We start from the raw sequence: 21841 nt of genomic DNA on the forward strand, positions 1-21841 counted from the left end.
GTAGTGTACAGCCTACAGGTGGTAGTGTGGTGTGTTATGGAGGTTGTTGTGAGCAGTGTGTGTGAGTGGTTGTAGTGTACAGCCTACAGGTGGTAGTGCGGTGTGTTATGGAGGTTGTTGTGAGCAGTGTGTGAGTGATTGTAGTGTACAGCCTACAGGTGGTAGTGTGGTGTGTTATGGAGGTTGTTGTGAGCAGTGTGTGTGAGTGGTTGTAGTGTACAGCCTACAGGTGGTAGTGCGGTGTGTTTTGGAGGTTGTTGTGAGCAGTGTGTGAGTGATTGTAGTGTACAGCCTACAGGTGGTAGTGCGGTGTGTTATGGAGGTTGTTGTGAGCAGTGTGTGTGAGTGATTGTAGTGTACAGCCTACAGGTGGTAGTGCGGTGTGTTTTGGAGGTTGTTGTGAGCAGTGTGTGAGTGATTGTAGTTTACAGCCTACAGGTGGTAGTGCGGTGTGTTTTGGAGGTTGTTGTGAGCAGTGTGTGAGTGATTGTAGTGTACAGCCTACAGGTGGTAGTGCGGTGTGTTATGGAGGTTGTTGTGAGCAGTGTGTGAGTGATTGTAGTTTACAGCCTACAGGTGGTAGTGCGGTGTGTTTTGGAGGTTGTTGTGAGCAGTGTGTGAGTGATTGTAGTGTACAGCCTACAGGTGGTAGTGCGGTGTGTTATGGAGGTTGTTGTGAGCAGTGTGTGTGAGTGGTTGTAGTGTACAGCCTACAGGTGGTAGTGCGGTGTGTTTTGGAGGTTGTTGTGAGCAGTGTGTGAGTGATTGTAGTGTACAGCCTACAGGTGGTAGTGCGGTGTGTTATGGAGGTTGTTGTGAGCAGTGTGTGTGAGTGATTGTAGTGTACAGCCTACAGGTGGTAGTGCGGTGTGTTATGGAGGTTGTTGTGAGCAGTGTGTGTGAGTGATTGTAGTGTACAGCCTACAGGTGGTAGTGCGGTGTGTTATGGAGGTTGTTGTGAGCAGTGTGTGTGAGTGATTGTAGTGTACAGCCTACAGGTGGTAGTGCGGTGTGTTATGGAGGTTGTTGTGAGCAGTGTGTGTGAGTGATTGTAGTTTACAGCCTACAGGTGGTAGTGCGGTGTGTTATGGAGGTTGTTGTGAGCAGTGTGTGTGAGTGATTGTAGTGTACAGCCTACAGGTGGTAGTGCGGTGTGTTATGGAGGTTGTTGTGAGCAGTGTGTGAGTGATTGTAGTTTACAGCCTACAGGTGGTAGTGCGGTGTGTTTTGGAGGTTGTTGTGAGCAGTGTGTGAGTGATTGTAGTGTACAGCCTACAGGTGGTAGTGCGGTGTGTTTTGGAGGTTGTTGTGAGCAGTGTGTGTGAGTGATTGTAGTGTCCAGCCTACAGGTGGTAGTGCGGTGTGTTTTGGAGGTTGTTGTGAGCAGTGTGTGAGTGATTGTAGTGTCCAGCCTACAGGTGGTAGTGTGGTGTGTTATGGAGGTTGTTGTGAGCAGTGTGTGAGTGATTGTAGTGTCCAGCCTACAGGTGGTAGTGCGGTGTGTTTTGGAGCTCTTTCTCGTCTTCTCTCTCTCAGACTCCACCGTGTGTCACTGTGAGTTTATGCTGCTGTTAACCTGCGCAATACTGAGGCGGGGACGGAAAACACTCACGCATTCTACGTGCTGGAAATTAAACGCAGGCCACAATTTAACTTTCTTTTGCGTTGAAAGCATAACCGGAACTTCGTCGGGCGTGTTGGGAAATTACTGCAGTGTTGCTCGCTGTGACTCAGAGTTAGCATGTTAGCTGGTTTCTTCTTGTCGGTCGCCGACAGCGTTAAAGTTCATTTTCTGCGTGTCGTGTCTGCGTGTTCGCGTTATTAGTCACGCAGTTTGTTTTTGTTTCTGACTGATTCACTGCTGCTTTTTGACGGATGTATAGTTCGGCCTCTGAACATTTTTGGCGAGGGAGTTTCAGCTGTGAGATTTGCAGCGCATAATCACGTTAATTGTTAAGACTGAGTCGGCTAGTAAGGGGTTAGCTGCTTAGCATCGCTTTAGCAGCTCGGCTAACGGAGAACTTCTTCAGATGTTACGAAAGTGGGAAAGAAGAACATCTCTGGACTCAGACAGACTGACGTTATGGATTGAGTCTGGGATTTGGGGTTAAAGTTGCGCTGGCCAGCAGGCTAACCTTGCTAGCTAGTTTAGCGACAGCAAGCCACCAAGTAAGTAAGTAAGTTTTGCAGCTTCTCTTTTCTCTTCTTTGGTTAGTTTGCTTCCATTTATTATATTACTTCAGAATGTATAAACAAAGCATGGAAAATGTTCCTGCATCTGACTGACTTGTTTGGCTTCTTCTTCTTCTTTCCCTTCAAAAGTAATGCTAATGGATTAGCTGACTCTGGAAGCTCTTGTTTAAAAGAAACTCTTGAGCGATGAAGATTCCATAATAAGCCTCCTAAAGGTTCTTTATAATGTCCATTCAGATTCGTTAACAACGTTTATTGATTTTGTTTTAAGATTTGGTTTATTTAACACACAGCTAACTTTGAGTAAACCTGCTAGCTGTCAGTGTTTAGCTGTTCATACAAACTTCTCATGACGTCCAGGCCTTCAGTTCCTGTCTTGTTGGGCAGCAGGTGATTCACTCGAGTGTTTAATTTTGCAACAAACTTTTTGTAATCGAGTGCACTTTTAGCGGTAACTCCCTGTTTATACCGCAGAATGAACCTGCAAAGACCATTTTATGTCCGTTATTTTGGTCGTGTTGTGTCTTCCGGATGTGGGGCGGATCCCTACACTTGGCTCTGTGTGAAATGAAACAGCAGTCAAACAAATGAGACCAAAATATTATGCTTGGTCATTTATTTATTGAGGAAAATGATCCAATATTACACATCTGTGAGTGGCAAAAGTATCTGAACGTTTGCTTTCAGTATCTGGTGTGACCCATACCTGTCAACTTTGAGGTTTGAAAAAAAGGGATATTTCCCAGATTTTTAACTCAAAATAAGGGAAAATTTCGGAAAGTCATACCCTTCACCAAAAGTGGGTGTGTAGTTGAATGGGGGGCAATTTTCTATCTAGTATTTGTGATTTCCTGGACTCTGGTGCATGTTGGTGATAGCCAAGACCCAAACTCAATATGCTTATGGTTTATAGAGTGCATTTGTGAATAAACTATGCATTTATTTTTATTTGCTTTCAGTGGTACCAGTTATTTCCCAAATTAAGGGCTAAAATACGTATCTTATGTTAAAATAAGAGGTCATTATATAACCAGTCAATAAATTCAATTCCATTGCAATTTATTATGGTTTTACCATAATCATGGCCTCGGAACATAGATAGATAGAGTAATAAAGAGTAATATAAAATATTAAACCAAGAGTGATTTAAAATGGGTAAGTTTCAGATAGAAAATAAAATAGACAGTGTGTGGATAAAACAGTTAATACACCAATTAGTTTACACTAGGCTATTTATGAGGTCTTAGCCAGGACATACTTAATGTAAACATGTGTAGCTTACCTTTTGCTTATTTGGGAGGCTTTCGTTTTCCCCATGGAAAATTTCTTTGCGATGGAAGAGTCTGGGAACATTCCAGCCACGCACTTGTTGAAATCATCAAAGAAAGAGAGGCTAATGTTTTTCTTAGCTATTAGCATCGCTATCTTCTTCACCTCAGACCTAATCAGTGTTGCCAGATACTGCTGACGTTTTCCAGCCCAAAATATGTTCAAAACCTGCCAAAATGCACTTGAAACTGCCCAACTTGGGCGGGAACCCGCCCAATCTGGCAACACTGGACCTAATCACTTGTTCAGCCTCGCCTCCGGACATACTTCTGTAATTACTGATGCCTGAGAGGGCGAGGACGTGAATTCATGGCCCGACTTCCTGCTGTAAACTCCCGTCAGAGGCGCGTCATGAATTCTGGACCTACCGACTTTTTTATATTGTGAAAATACGGGACTTTTATATAATGTCAAAATACGGGATATTTTCGGGAAAATAAAAAAACGGGAAGACAGCGGGAAATAAGTCAAAATAAGGGATTTCCTGGGAAAAACAGGAGGGTTGACAGGTATGGTGTGACCCCCTTGTGCAGCAATAACTGCAGCTAAACGTTTCCAGTAACTGTTGATCAGTCCTGCACACCGGCTTGGAGGAATTTTAGCCCATTCCTCTGTACAGAACAGCTTCAACTCTGGGATGTTGGTGGGTTTCCTCACATGAACTGCTCGCTTCAGGTCCTTCCACAACATTTCGATTGGATTAAGGTCAGGGCTTTGACTTGGCCATTCCAAAACATTAACTTTATTCTTCTTTAACCATTCTTTGGTAGAATGACTTGTGTGCTTAGGGTCATTGTCTTGCTGCATGACCCACCTTCTCTTGAGATTCAGTTCATGGACAGATGTCCTAACATTTTCCTTTAGAATTCGCTGGTATAATTCAGAATTCGTTGTTCCATCAATGATGGCAAGCTGTCCTGGCCCAGATGCAGCAAAACAGGCCCAAAGCATGATACTACTACCACCACCATGTTTCACAGATGGGATAAGGTTCTTATGCTGGAATGCAGTGTTTTCCTTTCTCCAAACATCACGCTTCTCATTTAAACCAAAAAGTTCTATTTTGGTCTCATCCGTCAAAAAACATTTTTTCCAATAGCCTTCTGGCTTGTCCATGTGATCTTTAGCAAACTGCAGACGGGCAGCAATGTTCTTTTTGGAGAGCAGTGGCTTTCTCCTTGCAACTCTGCCATGCACACCACTGTTCAGTGTTCTCCTGATGGTGGACTCATTAACATTAGCCAGTGTGAGAGAGGCCTTCAGTTGCTTAGAAGTTATCCTGGGGTCCTTTGTGACCTCGCTGACTATTACATGCCTTGCTCTTGGAGTGATCTTTGTTGGTCAACCATTCCTGGGGAGGGTAACAATGGTCTTGAATTTCCTTCATTTGTAGACAATCTGTCTGACTGTGGATTGGTGGAGTCCAAACTCTTTAGAGAAGGTTTTGTAACCTTTTCCAGCCTGATGAGCATTAACAACACTTTTTCTGAGGTCCTCAGAAATCTCCTTTGTTTGTGCCATGATACACTTCCACAAACATGTTGTGAAGATCAGACTTTGATAGATCCCTGTTCTTTAAATAAAACAGGGTGCCCACTCACACCTGATTGTCATCCCATTGATTGAAAACACCTGACTCTAATTTCACCTTCAAATTAACTGCTAATCCTAGAGGTTCACATACTTTTGCCACTCACAGATATGTAATATTGGATCATTTTCCTCAATAAATAAATGACCAAGAATAATATTTTTGTTTTATTTGTTTAACTGAGTTCTCTTTTAGGACTTGTGTGAAAATCTGATGTTTTAGGTCCTATTTATGCAGAAATATAGAAAATTCTAAAAGGTTCACAAACTTTCAAGCACCACTGTAGGTATATGTTGTACACATGGTGTGGATTTCTGGTGTGACAGCCATGCACACATCATGAAGAGACACACATCCTTATCATGATTACTACAGATGTCCTACATCTGGATATATGTCTAGAAATCTAAACGCATCTGAGCTGTACTTTTGACTAACAGCACTGAAACCTCATCGTTTTACAGTAATGAAATGACCGAGAGCTTCCTGTTGGTCAGTGTTGTGCAAATGCATTACATTTTGCCACTGCCTTAAAACTTAGTAACGTTTGTGTTTCTTCATTTCACTTCCTCCATTCTCATTGGTCACATGCTGATACAGTTGTGTGAAAAACATCTACAAAATAGAGGATTGCGGTTTGAGATGCTGTTTTGTAATTCGAGTACAGTAGTACATCCATTTTGGCATATCACTACAGTGATGTGGCCAGAATGAAAGGTAAGACCATAGTGAGAGCTGTGATGTATGGATTGGAGACAGGACCCTTAACGAAGAGACAGGAGGCAAAGTTGGAGGTGGTGGAGTTGAGGATGTTAAGGTTTGTGATGGGAGGTTGGACAGGATAAGAAATGAGCACATCAGAGGGACAGCGCATGGTGAGAGCTTGGGAATTAAGCTAAGAGAGATGAGACTGAGATGGTACGGGCACATCCTGAGAAGGGATGCAGAGCATGTTGGAAGGAGAATATTGAGGATGGAGCTGCCAGGTACACGAAAATGAGGAAGGCCTAAGAGGAGATGCATGGATATGGTGAGAGAGGACCTGAAAGTGGCAGGTGTGGTAGAGAAGGATTCAGAAGACAGGGAGCAATGGAGACGAAAGAGCCGCTGTGGCGACCCTTAATCGGGAGCAGCCAAAAGAAGACGACGACAGTGACATGGCTGCTCTGACAGCTTCAGCCATCAAAGTCTCGAGGGAACATTACAGTAGTGGTTTCCCGTTGCCTTCTACTGGATTATTATAGAGGTTTTCTCCTCTCAACCATTCACACTCACATCTATGGACAATTTAGAGTCACCAGTTAACCTAACCTGCATGTCTTTGGACTGTGGGGAAAACCAGAGCACCTGGAGGAAACCCACGCAGACATGGGGAGAACATGCAAACTCCACACAGAAAGGCCGTCGCCGGCCACAGGGCTCGAACCCAGAACCTTCTTGCTGTGAGGCGATAGTGCTAACCAATTACGCCACCATGCCGCTGCATATGCGTTACATGGTTAAATTGTTATATTACGTAGTTATGTGAAGATACGAAGTTTATCTTCGAGTGGTGAACGTATATATTCACAAGTGAGCCAAGCGAACAAGTGATATATTTTTGAACATGAGAAGATAAACTTCATATCTTCGCACCACCATGTCATATTATATGTAATTTATTATATGGACACCTCCACAAAAAATATGCAAGTTAATCAAAAGAATTTTAATTTTGAACTGGTTTGCCATTTTGACAACGCGCGTCTAGTGAGCGGGAAAACACTGGGAGTGACGTCATGGGAGTGAAATATCAGGAATTATGATACATACAGGACACTTTTTCGATGGAATAAAAACATGTATTCTATTTCCTTCTAGCGGGTTTCATTCATTTGTTTTGATAGCATGTAATATTGTTAGCATATCACTTATCCTGTGTATTGCATCACTCTATCCAATGGAGAATGAGCGTTGAATATGGTTTACGATATTGCATGGTTGTCAAAGACATGATGTCACATGTCAGAGACATAAAACTTCCGCACTAACGAGCGACTGTGACAATTTGTAAACAAACATGGCCGCCAGGTTTGCTTCGTTAAATAAAGAAGATTTTGAGAATTTTAAAAGAGAAAAATGTGATGAACACTCGAAAGGAATGTGTATGAATAATATTATTATTGGCTGTCTTTTTTTCGTGGTATAACATATATTCCATTCACTCATCTTTGACTTCAGTATCATGCTAGCTGAATGGAATATATCTGATATACCACTCAACACCAGCCAATTTTATTTAAATATGTCATTCAGGTCCACTATGTATTTTTCGTATGAAAAAATGAGTTTTTCAACACGAGAAGATAAACTTTATATCTTCAAGCCAAAGTGTGATTTTTCTTTTTATTATATAGACACCATTCACAAGCAAAAGGTACCCAACTTTATGAAAACAATTAATCGATTTCTTCATGGGTGACATATCGAGAAATAAGTCACGGTTTTTGTTCTCCATGTCCTGGATGGAGCTTGTATGGAAAAATACAAGTGGTGTATTTCCCAATAAAACACTTGTCCATATATTCATCCATCATCTATAGTCACTCATCCTGTACAGGGTTGCAGGCAAGCTGGAGCCTATCCCAGCTGACTACGGGCGAAAGGCGGGGTACACCCTGGACAAGTCGCCAGGTCATCACAGGGCTGACACATAGACACAGACAACCATTCACACTCACATTCACACCTACGCTCAATTTAGAGTCACCAGTTAACCTAACCTGCATGTCTTTGGACTGTGGGGGAAACCGGAGCACCCGGAGGAAACCCACGCGGACACAGGGAGAACATGCAAACTCCGCACAGAAAGGCCCTCGCCGGCCACAGGGCTCGAACCCGGACCTTCTTGCTGTGAGGCGACAGCGCTAACCACTACACGACCGTGCCGCCCCCATATATAATATATATAAATAATGTTTAAAAAAATATATGGGACCTCACATTATAACTCACTTGCTCATGAATGTATGTTTAGTCGAAGGTTCTCCATATGAGCAAACAATTTATGGATTTTTGTGAAACTGGAGTATCACCCCGTCCAATAAGTGCGAGGGACAACATGATATTTAAAAGTAGAATTTGACTTCCTGTGGTTATATGTACAGCTTTTTGACCAACAGGGTACAGGTTCTTGAACGGATTCCCTTCAGGGTTCTTTAAATCTTGGTGCTTGTTCGTGAACCTTTCCACGTTTTCACCAGTTTTGAGCAGAACCGTTGTAATCAAAGATGCATCATGAATGGAGGGCAATGCACAACAGAAGTAAACAGTAGTAGTGAGATGGCAGAGTGCCTTGTTTACCTGTGAGTTTTTTTGTGATTTGTAAATGCAGAAATGCCTACTAGTACTGATTGGCCGTATTTTGTACGGAAAAGTTATGTAAATACGATGTTACGGCAAACGATGTTATTCTGTACGGAATTATTATAAAATCTTAAATTCCAGTGAGTTGTTTTTAAATGTCCAAGCGACTTTTTCAATCCATGCGCGATTCACGGCTAGGCTATTTATTTTTACGACAACCACACATGCTGTGTGTGACATGCGCAGATTCCGCACATTTGTTCGCGCTAGTTTCGATACGGTAGAATGGCCGTGCATTGCACCCAGTCAAAAGGGCAATGGATACGCGCGCTGCAAACTGTGTAGAACTGACATTAACATCACTCATGGTGGTCGCGATGACTGCAGGCGGCATGTCAACTACAAAAACCATATGGAGTATGCTGAAATGGCGAGTCAGGCGGAAAGTAAATCTGGGGGTATCCAGCAGTTTTTTACGAAATCTGTGGATGAAAAGACACGGAACGTGACCCGTGCTGAAGCGGTGATGGTTGACCTGTGCTTGGAGTTGAACTTGCCAATTAGTGCCATGAAATGTGAGTTAAACTTATTCAGTTTCTTTTTACATGTATGATTTTTATTCACTGAAATATCAAACACTGGCTGTACTTCTTTAATTCAAAGTCTTTTCAGTGTTACAAGTGCAAATGTACATGTAGTATGATCAAAAACAGAATTTTATGATTAGTGCTGTTGGGATTGTGGCAAAAAATTGATCATTCCACTGTTTTAAATACAATTATAAATGTCATTTTATTCAATGTCTCTTCTGAAGCATTATGCTGAAGTATTTATATATTGGGACGTTAAGATAACAATGTCGGACTCTCTTTGGCATGAAATAAGAATTTTTTTTTAATTTTATTAGAATCCGTTAACAGGTAGAACATTTTGCCAGGCAATATAATATAATACTTTTGAGGAGTTGCATTCAATACCAGTGATTGGTAGTCAACCGTAATGTCTGCAAACAGGGAACACTATTGTATTTATAAAAATGTGATATATTGTATGCTCTAGAAATTTGTTGAGTGGAAATTCAGTTGAGATGGCTGCTCGCGTTTTGTTTATTCAATTCACACAAAACAGTTCTTTTTAATAATTTAAATGTTAAACATATTGGTGTATATACACCTCTTTATAATGGAAATGTGCATAAATTAATGTTACTGAAAGTCATTCCAAAATACTGAAAAATGTTTTCAAGAATACTGAAATTCAAAATTTGGGGTAGGCATCTCTGTAAATGTTTGTTTTTCTTCCATATTTTTCTGAAGATGTGTATTCTTTTCCATAGTGTTCTCCATTGCTGTCCTCTGTTCCTCTCAAAACTGACATGCCCACTGATGTCACAGTTCATGCTAGAAAAAACAGTTTTATTTTGGGAACCAATTTTTCAGGTTCTGAGCCAATTTATTTTTGGTCAAAATGCTCTGAACGGTTCAAAACTTGGTGCGTGAACCAGAACAGAACCCGTTCCCTGTTGATGGAAAAGGGGGAGTAGTGAACTACAAAAACACTATCCATGCTCATGGACACAGCGTCCCACCCCCCAGAGGCTTTAGTGATGGAGTTCATCTACGTTTGGTAGCTAGCGAACCTTCTGTCACCTCGTTATATAATCATATTCATCTTCTACAGGGTTAGTTTTTAGATTTTATATTAATTATAGTATTAGTTTTCCAGGAATGTTGATAATCGACATTCAGGTTCGTCCCTCTACCATCCACAGATTTTTCTATCTTGGAAAAGCAACTGTTGAAGTTCCTCTTCTGTTGTTTCTTTCGCTGTAATTTACAGCAGTGGGTTCTATCTTGTTTTTATTTCTGAGCAGTGGTGGGATGAGATAGGGGTGTGTCAATAAAATGATGGACAAGAGGGATGTAAATGCAACCAAGGAGTTCAGGACGTGTTTTTTTTTTTTTAAAAGGTCTTTCCTCAGGTGTTGAGTATGCTTGCTTTGATTCCATTGTTTGTTCCCCAGATATCTGTATACGTAGTGCATGTTAAAGACCTACAGTGAGGTCTTGTATACTGAGATCAGCCTCACTACATTACAGGCAGACACTGTTATCCAGAGCGACGTTCAACAATTTTTACCTAAAAAGCATGTCTTTTGAATTGGGAGGAAACCTATGCAGAGACAGGGAGAATATGCAAACTCCACACAGAAAGGCCTTTGTCAGTTGTGAGGTTCGAACTTGGAACCTTCCTGCTGTGAGGCGACCGTGCTAACCATTACACCACCAAGCTGACACTAATTTTACATTTCTGTCTGTTAGCAGATGCCCTTATATAGAGCAACTTGCAGAAGCAATGCTCGGAAAACCGCATGTCCGATCGTCCGAGACAACTAAAGTATGTGCAAGGATGAGTAAAACTTCAATGGTAATCGTCCGATCGGACGACAAAAGTTAGTGCTGGCAACCTAAGCAACACAGGCAACTGCTCCCTGATGCAGGTTTGAACTGTCAGTCCGGCAGTAGCATATTTCTCTTATTATTATTATTATTATTATTATTATTCTGCAAAGTAAGTCATGCATCGTGACATCTGACTCCTCAAAACAAACTTCACCTGTGTCTATCAAAAACCTTGTTTTCCTGGACTGGTTCCTGTATATAATTAATCCTACCAAGCGTCAGAGACATTGACTGTACGCTTACTCTGTGCTAAGAGAGCAGGGAACCAGTCTAAAGTAGCTCGTCTCGTTTCACGGGAAATGCGTTGTTTATTCATCAACACAACAATATACACACCGGGCTGAGAGGCTGTGCGAGAGCGGGCTGCTCGGGAGCGGGGCTGTGTGGGGCGGAGCGGGGCTGCGCGAGAGCGGGGCTGCGTGGGGCTGCGCGAGAGCGAGGCTGAGCGGGAGCGGGGCTGCGCGGGAGCGGGGCTGAGCGAGGCCGTGGGGCTGCGCCGGGCTGAGCGGGAGCGGGCTGAGAGGCTGCGTAACAACAACAAACGCAATGCCCCCGAAGAGAGCTCCTACGGTTGAGGAGATTGAGGACATCAAAAAAATCCCTCGACTTTCTGGGTGAGGAAATCTCTGCTGTCAGGATGCAGTAGAAGACCATCCTGGACCTGATAGAAGAGGTCAAAGTTTTGCGGCTGCAGAACACGGAAAAGACAAAGAGGATCGCCTTTCTCGAGAACCGAGTGGAGGATCTGGAGCAATACACCCGGATAAATAATATCATTGTGACCGGACTGCAGATTAAACCCCGGTCATATGCTGGAGCAGTGGCGAGAGGAGACGGAGAGGAGCAGAACGAGGAGGATGCTAACTCTATGGAGCAACAGGTGTTAGCATTCCTGCACTCCAAAGGGATAGAGGTAAAAAGTACTAACATCGAAGCATGTCACCCTCTCCCATGGAGAAGCAACACAGACAAACCGGCTGTAATAATAAGATTTGCCAACAGAAAGTATAAAATGCAACTGTTAAAGCAAGGGAGGAAACTGAAAGGCTCAGATATTTCTTTAAATGAGCACTTAACCAAAAAAATGCAGACATTGCAAGAAAGGTGAGACTCCTGAAGAAACAGGGGAAAATCCAAAACACTTGGACACAAAACTGCAAAATATTCATAAAGCTGAAGGGATCTCCAGAAGAGGCCAAGATCCTGGTCATCTGAGATACTGGGGAACTGGACAAATTCTGAGGGAGCCAATCAAAGCAACTTACAATCATGACACAAGAACTGGACACTTTCCTTTATACTGAGCATAAAACACAAGATATGGAAAATAATATTGATCTGGAAAATAATCTTTTCAGCAACATCAATATCAGCTGCCGGTATTACACTGAAAATGAATACAATGCAACGATCAGAGAAGGAAATAAGATATCAATTATTCATTTCAATACCAGAAGTCTGTATGCCAATTTCCATAAAATGAAGGAATATCTCAGTCAGTTCAATACTCCATTCAATATAATAGCCATATCAGAAACTTGGATCAACGATGAGATGGGAGTAGATTTTGAGCTAAACGGGTATGAACTTAATTATATCAACAGAAAGAACAAAAGAGGAGGGGGAGTGGCAATACATGTTTGATAATAGTTTAGAATATAAAATTAATAATAAAATGATGGTAGCTGTTGATGATTGGATGGAGTGTGTTACAGTAGAAATATGTTGTGAAAAAACGAAAAATATAACGGTGAGCTGTATATACAGATCTCCTGGATCAAGCATAGAAGTTTTTATAGATTGGATGGAAAGTATGTTTATAAACTCAACACAGAAGGTCATGTACATCTGTGGTGATTTTAACATTGACTTCTTAAATCATAAACATAAAATGACAAGAGTTCATTAACTCAATGTTCAGTATGGGACTGTATCCAACTATTACCAGACCAAGCAGGATCACTTCTCACAGCACCACTTTAATAGATAATCTATTTACTAATATCCTGGAAAATAATACAGAGAGTGGACTACTATTAACAGACATCAGTGACCACCTACCTATTTTTAATGTATATTACTGTAATTATAGCAAGAAAAAGGATACTAAAAATTATAACTATATAAGCGTGAAAACTGAAGAAACCATGATTGCACTAAAAAATGACTTAATGATACAGGAATGGAATGTAGTTTATAAAGAAAAAGATGTTGATAAAGCATATGAGGAATTTTTAATAATATTCAATGAACTATATAATAAAAATTGTCCTATAAAGAAATACAGTAATATACATAAATATACAAGTGGTCCGTGGGTCAGCAAGGGGCTACAAAATGCCTGCAAAAAGAAAAATATATTATACAGACAATTCTTAAAGCATCAAACTATAGAGGCAGAGGAAAAATATAAAAAATATAAAAATAAATTAACTAATATCATGAGGATATGTAAGAAAGACTATTATAATAAACTAGAGTCGACAATTCCCCGGGGGAAATTGTGAGTGTGATGCAGTGCGCGTAGCCACGTCTCTAGGTGAAAGCAAGCCAGAGCAGCGGATGTCTGAAAATGTGTGTAGTTTTTCAAAAAAATCACATTTTTCCTAGATATAGCGCCCCCTAGCGGCCATTTTGTTCCAATTTTTTTGTGGGCCTTTCTGGAGGGGTGCCGCATAATGCCACCAAGTTTCGTTAAAAGACGCCAAAGGGCGGCCGAGATATGAGCACACTTCCTGAATCGCGTCAGCGCAGGCAAGCTTGATTGGCCGCCGCGGCCAAACTCCTATGAAATTCTAAACACCGGTTAAGTTTCTTGTGCAGCCTAGTCTGAAGTTGCCATGTACCAAGTTTGGGAGAAATTGGTCAAAAATTGAGGGAGGAGAAGCATTTTAATTGATTTTCACAAAATTCAAAATGGCGGGAAAACTATCCGGGTGGAAAATGACGTCATAAGGTGCGCTGGAATCGTCTCGGCCCAAGGATTCCAGGGAGACCAGGCTTTTGAAAATCGGACCAACGGTTCAAAAGTTATAAGCAGAAATGTACGAATGTACAGAAATGCGAATTTGAGCTGTTGGTGGTGCTAGAGAGTTTAAGGTGGTGACTTGAAACTTGCTGAGAAGAACCTTGAGGTTGTCAAGAATCAGTGTGCAAAATTTCACAACTTTTCGCCAGACGGTCTAGGGGCTGCCAAAGTTTTTCAAATAATTCCATAGAAATGAATGGGAAATTTCAGGTGATTTTTTCGCGACTACGTCTGGACTGGAATGATATAGACATGTCAACAGTAAAGACAGTTATTGAGGGAATTGTGAAACCACTCACCCACATCTGCAATTTATCTTTTCAATCAGGTACATTTCCAGACAAAATGAAAATTGCAGAAGTGATACCATTGTGGCGGCACGGTGGTGTAGTGGTTAGCGCTGTCGCCTCACAGCAAGAAGGTCCTGGGTTCGAGCCCCGGGGCTGGCGAGGGCCTTTCTGTGCGGAGTTTGCATGTTCTCCCCGTGTCCGTGTGGGTTTCCTCCGGGTGCTCCGGTTTCCCCCACAGTCCAAAGACATGCAGGTTAGGTTAACTGGTGACTCTAAATTGACCGTAGGTGTGAATGTGAGTGTGAATGGTTGTCTGTGTCTATGTGTCAGCCCTGTGATGACCTGGTGACTTGTCCAGGGTGTACCCCGCCTTTCGCCCATAGTCAGCTGGGATAGGCTCCAGCTTGCCTGCGACCCTGTAGAACAGGATAAAGCAGCTAGAGATAATGAGATGAGATGATACCATTGTTTAAAACGGGAGATAGACACCATTTCACAAACTACAGGCCTGTTTCTTTACTCCCCCAATTCTCCAAAATACTCAAAACTTTTTTCAGATAGACTGGACAAATTCATTGAAAAACACAACCTCCTTACGGACAGTCAATATGGATTCAGAATGGACAGATCAACATCGATGGCACTAATGCAGGGGTTTTCAAAGTGTGGGAGAGTCAGCCCCCCCCCCTCGGAGAGCAAATAAACAACAGCGCCCCCCCCTTACAATTTTTCATCTCATCTCGTTATCTCTAGCCGCTTTATCCTTCTACAGGGTCGCAGGCAAGCTGGAGCCTATCCCAGCTGACTACGGGCGAAAGGCGGGGTACACCCTGGACAAGTCGCCAGGTCATCACAGGGCTGACACAGACACAGACAACCATTCACACTCACATTCACACCTACGGTCAATTTAGAGTCACCAGTTAACCTAACCTGCATGTCTTTGGACTGTGGGGGAAACCGGAGCACCCGGAGGAAACCCACGCGGACACGGGGAGAACATGCAAACTCCACACAGAAAGGCCCTCGCCGGCCCCAGGGCTCGAACCCAGGACCTTCTTGCTGTGAGGCGACAGCGCTAACCACTACACCACCGTGCCGCCCCTTACAATTTTTGTTGTTGCTATACTTGTTCCATTCGTATTTTTTAAAAATGGTTGTTGTACACATATTTTTATTTTTCACATTTTAAACATCTGTGCTTTTTAAAACATCTTGTTTTACACATTTTAAACATCTCATAGCATCGTTAGCTAGCACCTCTTGGCAGACAACACACTGTGGCAGTGGAGCATCTTTAGATCCAGTCCATGAAAATCCAAACTTTAAATAATCGTGGTCATACTTCCTTCTTTTTTCAGTCCCCCCAGGATTTTGCGGGCCTTTTTTGTGATTGTTGCGGGCTAAAATGTCTGATGTTGCGGGGGGTTTTCCAAAAAATTGCGATGAAAGTTGCGTTTTTTTTTTTTGTTTTTTTTTTAGGTTTTTGTTGCGATTACATTGCGGGAGGAAGTGAAAGTTGCGAGAAATTGTTGCGATTTTCTCTTTTTGTGACTTAAAATTGAGCGATATGTTAAATATTAAGTTATTACTGAAAAACTATTGATTAAAAAAAACAGACACTGAGAAATGGTCCTATAAACAACTTTACCAATATAAAAGATTACCAGGACTACAAAAATGCAGAAAAATAGGCTTTACTTATCCAAATGCACCTGTTGGTTCAAAAGTTAAAGTGCAGAGAACCTCACAGCACAACATGAAGTTACCTTCAAATATAATATAAATTCCTCAGCTTTCATGTAAGAAAAAAAACTATTAATACTAGTACTGTGTGCAGGCAGTCTCTCCTGAAGACTAAATTAAACAATAATTCTAAACTAATAAAATAAATGGCTCAGGCTTCATAGGAGAACAAAAAACAATTTGAACAGAATCTCACAGTATGATGCTGAAGCTGCCTAAACAATGGAAAATAAAATACCATTTTGGCAAAAATGTTGGCATCCATTATTTTCTTGTATTAAGTAAAAAAAATAATGTAAAGTACACACAGTCCTTCACTGTAAACATAACACACTATCATGCAATGTTGCCAGATACTGCTGACGTTTTCCAGTCCAAAATATGTTCAAAACCCGCCAAAATGCACTTGAAACCGCCCAGTCTGGCAACACTGCGCGCATGCTGCTTCTCTTGAACGTATACACGGAAGTAAGGCGGAAGGTAGTTTGTCGACGTCACCTCAAGACGACGCCAACGATTGGTCAAATTTGCGGGAAAGTTGCGGTGATTGGATATAATTGCAACACCGCGCTGAATTCGCGGGGATTGGTTGAATTTGCATTGAAGTTGCAAATTGCAACATCCTGGAGGCTCTGGTTTTTTTGCTTGGCCTAGACTCTGTCTCCTCACTCACTGTAGCTTTAGGTACTAAAAATCGATCCATTTTGTCTCTGGTAAAGGCTAGCTGAAGTTCGCTAAATGTCCGCAATAGTAACTTATTCTGGTTTATTTTTCCTCACGTTGCGCCCCCCGGGGGGGCGCCCCACACTTTGAAAAGCCCTGCACTAATGGAACTAATAGAGGAAATCACAAACTGTATAGACAATAAAAAAAAAATAGCAATTGAAGTATTTGTGTACCTAAAAAAAAAAAAGCATTCGATACCATTGATCATAGTATATTATTAAGTAAACTAGAAAAGTGTGGTGTTAGGGGAGTTGGGTGGAGCTGGCTGTCGATCTATCTAAGAAACAGGCAACAGTTTGTGTAGATAGGTGACCATAAATCTGATTTCATGAACATTTACATGCGGGGTACCACAGGGGTCAATATTAGGTCTGAAATTATTCATATTATATATCAATGACATATGTAGAGTTTCGCAAATACTGAAATTTTTGTTTGCAGACGACACCAATATTTTTTGTTCCGGTGAGAATTTGCAGCAGACTTTGGAAACTATCACAACTGAAATAAATAAACTAAAACTATATGGTTTGACAAAAATAAATTATCATTAAATCTAAGCAAAACAAATCATGTTTGGGAGACACAAAATAGATTGTAATGTAGAATTGATGATAGACAATACTAAGATAGAAATGGTACAGGAAATTAAATTTCTTGGTGTGATTTTGGATCATAAAGTCTGCTGGAAACCTCATGTAGGATACATACGAGCAAAACTGGCAAAGTGCTCGGCAATTCTGTGGAAAACAAAACATATTCTTGATTGCAAATCTTTGCATACTCTATATTACTCGTTATTTTTGCCATATGTGACTTACTGTGTCGAAGTCTGGGGAAACACCTACAAAACCACTCTGCAGCCGATATGTACAATACAGAAAAGAGCAATAAGGACAATAAACAAAACAGGATACAGAGATCACACAAACTCACTATTCATAAAGTCACACGTTGAAATTTATGGATCTGGTCAAATTCAGAACAGCACAAATAATGTACAAAGCGAGAAATAATCTATTGCCAAAAAATATACTAGGAATGTTTAGTGAGAGAGAGGGGGGATATAATCTAAGGGGAGACCTAAATTTAAAAAAACCAAAGGTTCGAACAAATATGAAAAGCATGTGCGTATCGAGCTGTGGGGTGACTTTATGGAACAGACTGGAGACAGAAATAAAACAAAGTGCAAATATAAATCTATTTAAAAAAAGGTACAAAAAATATTTTTAAACAAGTATATGGAAGAGGAAGTATGTTAACGGTGGATGATGAGGGATAAGTCTATAAATTTTTTGATTGATTACTTTATTCTGAACAATAAAGAAGAAAGATATAAAAATAAAAAATTTAAATAAAAAATACAATAATCAAAACATCATAAACGAACAGAATAGCGTAGCCACAAGGCAATAACATAACAATGTTCAGAAAGGATTAGGAAGAAGTAATAACTTATCCAATCCTAACCCTCTATACCACCGCTAATCAAACGTCACTTTCCACCATAATAAACTATATATATATATATATATATATATATATATATATATAAAAAAAACAAAAGCAATAAACAAAAAAGAAAACATACCAACATACCGACATGGTATAATATCGACCAAATCATATATACAGATACTTGTTATGCATATATACACACATACAATGCGTACATACATGTACACATACCTATAACTATACACTAAATACAAGAAGACCAGTCACAGACTTACTCTCAATTTCATCATCACCTATATAGTCTGCCTGTCCTCATTCTCATATATTTTTATTAACATGTTTTTATATAATTTTTTAAACAGTTTTATGTTGGTGCTATTTTTGAGTTCATTTTCCAGACCATTCCACAATTTCACCCCACAGACTGTTATGCACATACTTTTCAGAGTTGTTCTAACATTTACTCTCTTAAAATTCATTTCCCCTCTCAGGTTATACCCACCCTGCCTTTCCATAAACGTATTTTGTACCTCACCCGGAAGAAGGTTATGTCTTGCTTTATACATAATTTGTGCAGTCTTGTGTTTAACCAGATCCGTGAATTTCAGAGTGTGTGCTTTTACGAATAATGTGTTTGTATGCTCAAGATATCCCGTATTATTAAATAAATAGAATAGGGTTGATTGTTATATTAGAACTAACTTAGTATATGGTATATATTTATTTATGGGGAGAGTTTATATATTTATATTTACAGGGATATGTATATAGTAGAGATTTATTTTTGTAATTATATATTTATATAGATATTTATGAAGTGTATATATGGAATATAGTCTGTGTATAATATATATAATATATACATACATACATACATACACACACACACGGTGGTGGGCAAAAGTTTACATACCCCAACAGAATGTTTTGTTTCTTGGCTATTTCTAAGATAAATTGAATGATAATACCCAAAAACCTTTATTTCACTTGTGGTTAATGGTTGGCTGAAGCCATTTATTGTCAAGAAAATGTTAACTCTTTTTAAACCATTATGACAACAAAAAAACTACACAAATGACCCTGATCAAAAGTTTACATACCCCAATTCTTAAAACTGTGTATTTCCCCCTTTAACATCAATAACAGCTTGAAGTCTTTTGTGATAGTTGTCAATGAGTCTCTTTATCTTTTCAGATGGTAAATCTGCCCATTCTTCTTGGCAAAAAGCCTCCAGTTCCTGTAAAGTCTGGGGCTGTCTTGCATGGACTGCACGTTTGAGGTCTCCCCAGAGTGGCTCAATAATGTTGAGGTCAGGAGACTGAGATGGCCACTCTAAGACCTTCACTTTATGCTGTTGTAGCCACTGACAAGTTGATTTGGCCTTGTGTTTTGGATCATTGTCGTGCTGGAATGTCCAAGTTTGTCCTATGCGCAGCTTCCGGGCTGAGGCGTGTAGATTTTCCTCCAGTATTTTTTGATAAGTTACTGCATTCATCCTGCCATCAGTTCTTACCAAATTTCCAGTGCCTTTGTAGTTCACACATCCCCAAAACATCAGAGATCCACCACCATGTTTCACTGTGGGAATGGTGTACTTTTCATCATAGGCCTTGTTGATTCCTCGCCAGATGTAGCGTTTAGTGTTGTGCCCAAAAAGTTCAATTTTGGTCTCATCACTCCACACAACATTTTGCCAGAAGGTTTGGGGTGTGTCTCTGTGCAGTCTGGCATATCGTAGATGGGCTTCTTTGTGGCGTTTGCGTAGAAGGGGCTTTCTTCTGGCAACTCTCCCATGCAGTCCATGTCTTCTCAAGAGTCTCCTATGTACTCTTTGAAACATCCACATCAACTTGTTTCAGAGAATCTCGAAGTTCACCAGATGTTATTTGGCTTCTTCTTTACATCACGCACAATTCTTCTAGCAGTGGTGGGTGAAATTTTTCTTGGTCTACCTGAACGGGCTTTGGTGTCTACAGAGCCCCTGACTTTCCACTTCTTGATTATTGTTTGAACAGTGCTGACTGACATTTTTAATTGCTTTGATATTTTCTTATATCCCTTCCCTGATTTACAAAGTTCAACTACGTTTTCACGCAGGTCCTTTGACAATTCCTTTAATTTTCCCATGGCTCAATCTCAAAGATGACGTGCAGCACTGGATGAGGGATAAAAGGTTCTCTCAAAAGTCCAGCAATTTACTGACTTTTATTTTCACCCACTAATTAGAAGAAAACAGACCACAGGTGAAGGTAGTTGCCTTTAATTGCCATTCAGTCCTGTTTATGTCAAATTGTGTACAGGTTTTCAAGCCAATTCACAGGGGTATGTAAACTTTTGATCAGGGTCATTTTAGGTAGTTTTTGTTGTTTTCATGGTTTTCAAAGAGTAAACGCAGTAATGAATGCAATAAATAGCTTCAGCCAACCATTAACCACAAGTGAAATAAAGGTTTTTGTGTATTATCATTCAATTTCTCTTAGAAATAGGCAAGAAACGAAACATTCTGTTGGGGTATGTAAACTTTTGCACGTGTTATGCTCTGCAATAAAAAAAAAACATTGGTACAACCAGTGTTCGAACTATGCCGATATTTTCGGGGGGGGTCCCTTATTTTCCCTTGGGGGGGTGCTTGCGCTTGTCTCAGAGCGCGGATCTCCGATCGCGCGCTCACTTCGGATATGCAAATGCTTCCCGTTACACACGATTACTATGTCAATAAACATCATTTTGCCAATATTTTAGAGACCCCCCAACATTTCCCAAATCATGTTTTCAAGGGATCTCATGTCTGTTTCAGCGGATCTCGGATCCCCCGAGTACCCCCGTAGTTCGAACGGTGAGCAAGCCCATTCACTTTTTTATGCTGATTAGAGAATTACAATGGTTTTTCATGTGACAAAAATGTGCGATTAAATTGCGATTAATCGCGAGTTAACTATGACAGTCGCGACATTAATCGCGATTAAATATTTTAATCGCTTGACAGCACTTTATATATATATATATATATATATATATATATATATATATATATATATACACACAGTGTGTGTATATAAATTTTTTTTGTAGTTATATACAGTGCCTTGCAAAAGTATTCATACCCCTTGAACTTTTTTTCACATTTTTCCACCTTACAACCACGAACTTAAGTTTGTTTTTTTTTTTATTGAGATTTTATGTGATAGACCAACACAGAGTAGCACATAATTGTGAAGTGAAATGAAAATGATAAATGGTCTTCAAAATTTTAAACAAATAAAAATGTGGTGTGCATTAGTATTCAGCCCCCTGTACTCTGATACCTCTAAATACAATCCAGTGCAATCAATTGCCTTCAGAAGTCATCTAATTAGTTAATAGAGTCCTACTGTGTGTAATTTACTCTCAGCATAAATACGCTTGTTCTGTGAAGGCCTCAGTGGTTTGTTAGAGAACACTGAAGAACAAACAGCATCATGAAGACCAAAGAACTCACCAGACAGGTCAGGGATAAAGTTCTGGAGAAGTTTAAAGCAGGGTTAGGTTATAAAAAAAATATCCCAAGCTCTGAACCAGGGATGAGAATTTTCCGCGGATCCGCGGAATTCCGAGTTTTTCCCGCTGAAAATGTCATTTTTGTGAAACGTAAATCCGTTGAGAAAATTTCGGGGGGGGGGGGGTTCGGGGTGTG

The 21841-nt window shown here is 40.4% G+C and overlaps 1 protein-coding gene across 3 annotated transcripts in view; it reads left to right on the plus strand.

Annotated features, from left to right (window-relative positions):
- The first annotated feature begins 1453 nt into the window (after positions 1 to 1453).
- jak2b (Janus kinase 2b) overlaps positions 1454 to 21841 on the plus strand; it is a 122764-nt gene continuing 102376 nt past the window's right edge. Inside the window, exon 1 of one of the 3 annotated variants that reach the window (XM_060907070.1) lies at positions 1454 to 2177. The gene's annotated coding sequence lies outside the window, so the exon portion shown is untranslated. The remainder of the gene's footprint in view (positions 2178 to 21841) is intronic. The other 2 variants (XM_060907068.1, XM_060907069.1) reach the window with 2 other exon arrangements.

The sequence above is a fragment of the Neoarius graeffei genome, chromosome 24, assembly GCF_027579695.1.
Source record: "Neoarius graeffei isolate fNeoGra1 chromosome 24, fNeoGra1.pri, whole genome shotgun sequence".
NCBI classification, from domain to species: Eukaryota; Metazoa; Chordata; class Actinopteri; order Siluriformes; family Ariidae; genus Neoarius; species Neoarius graeffei.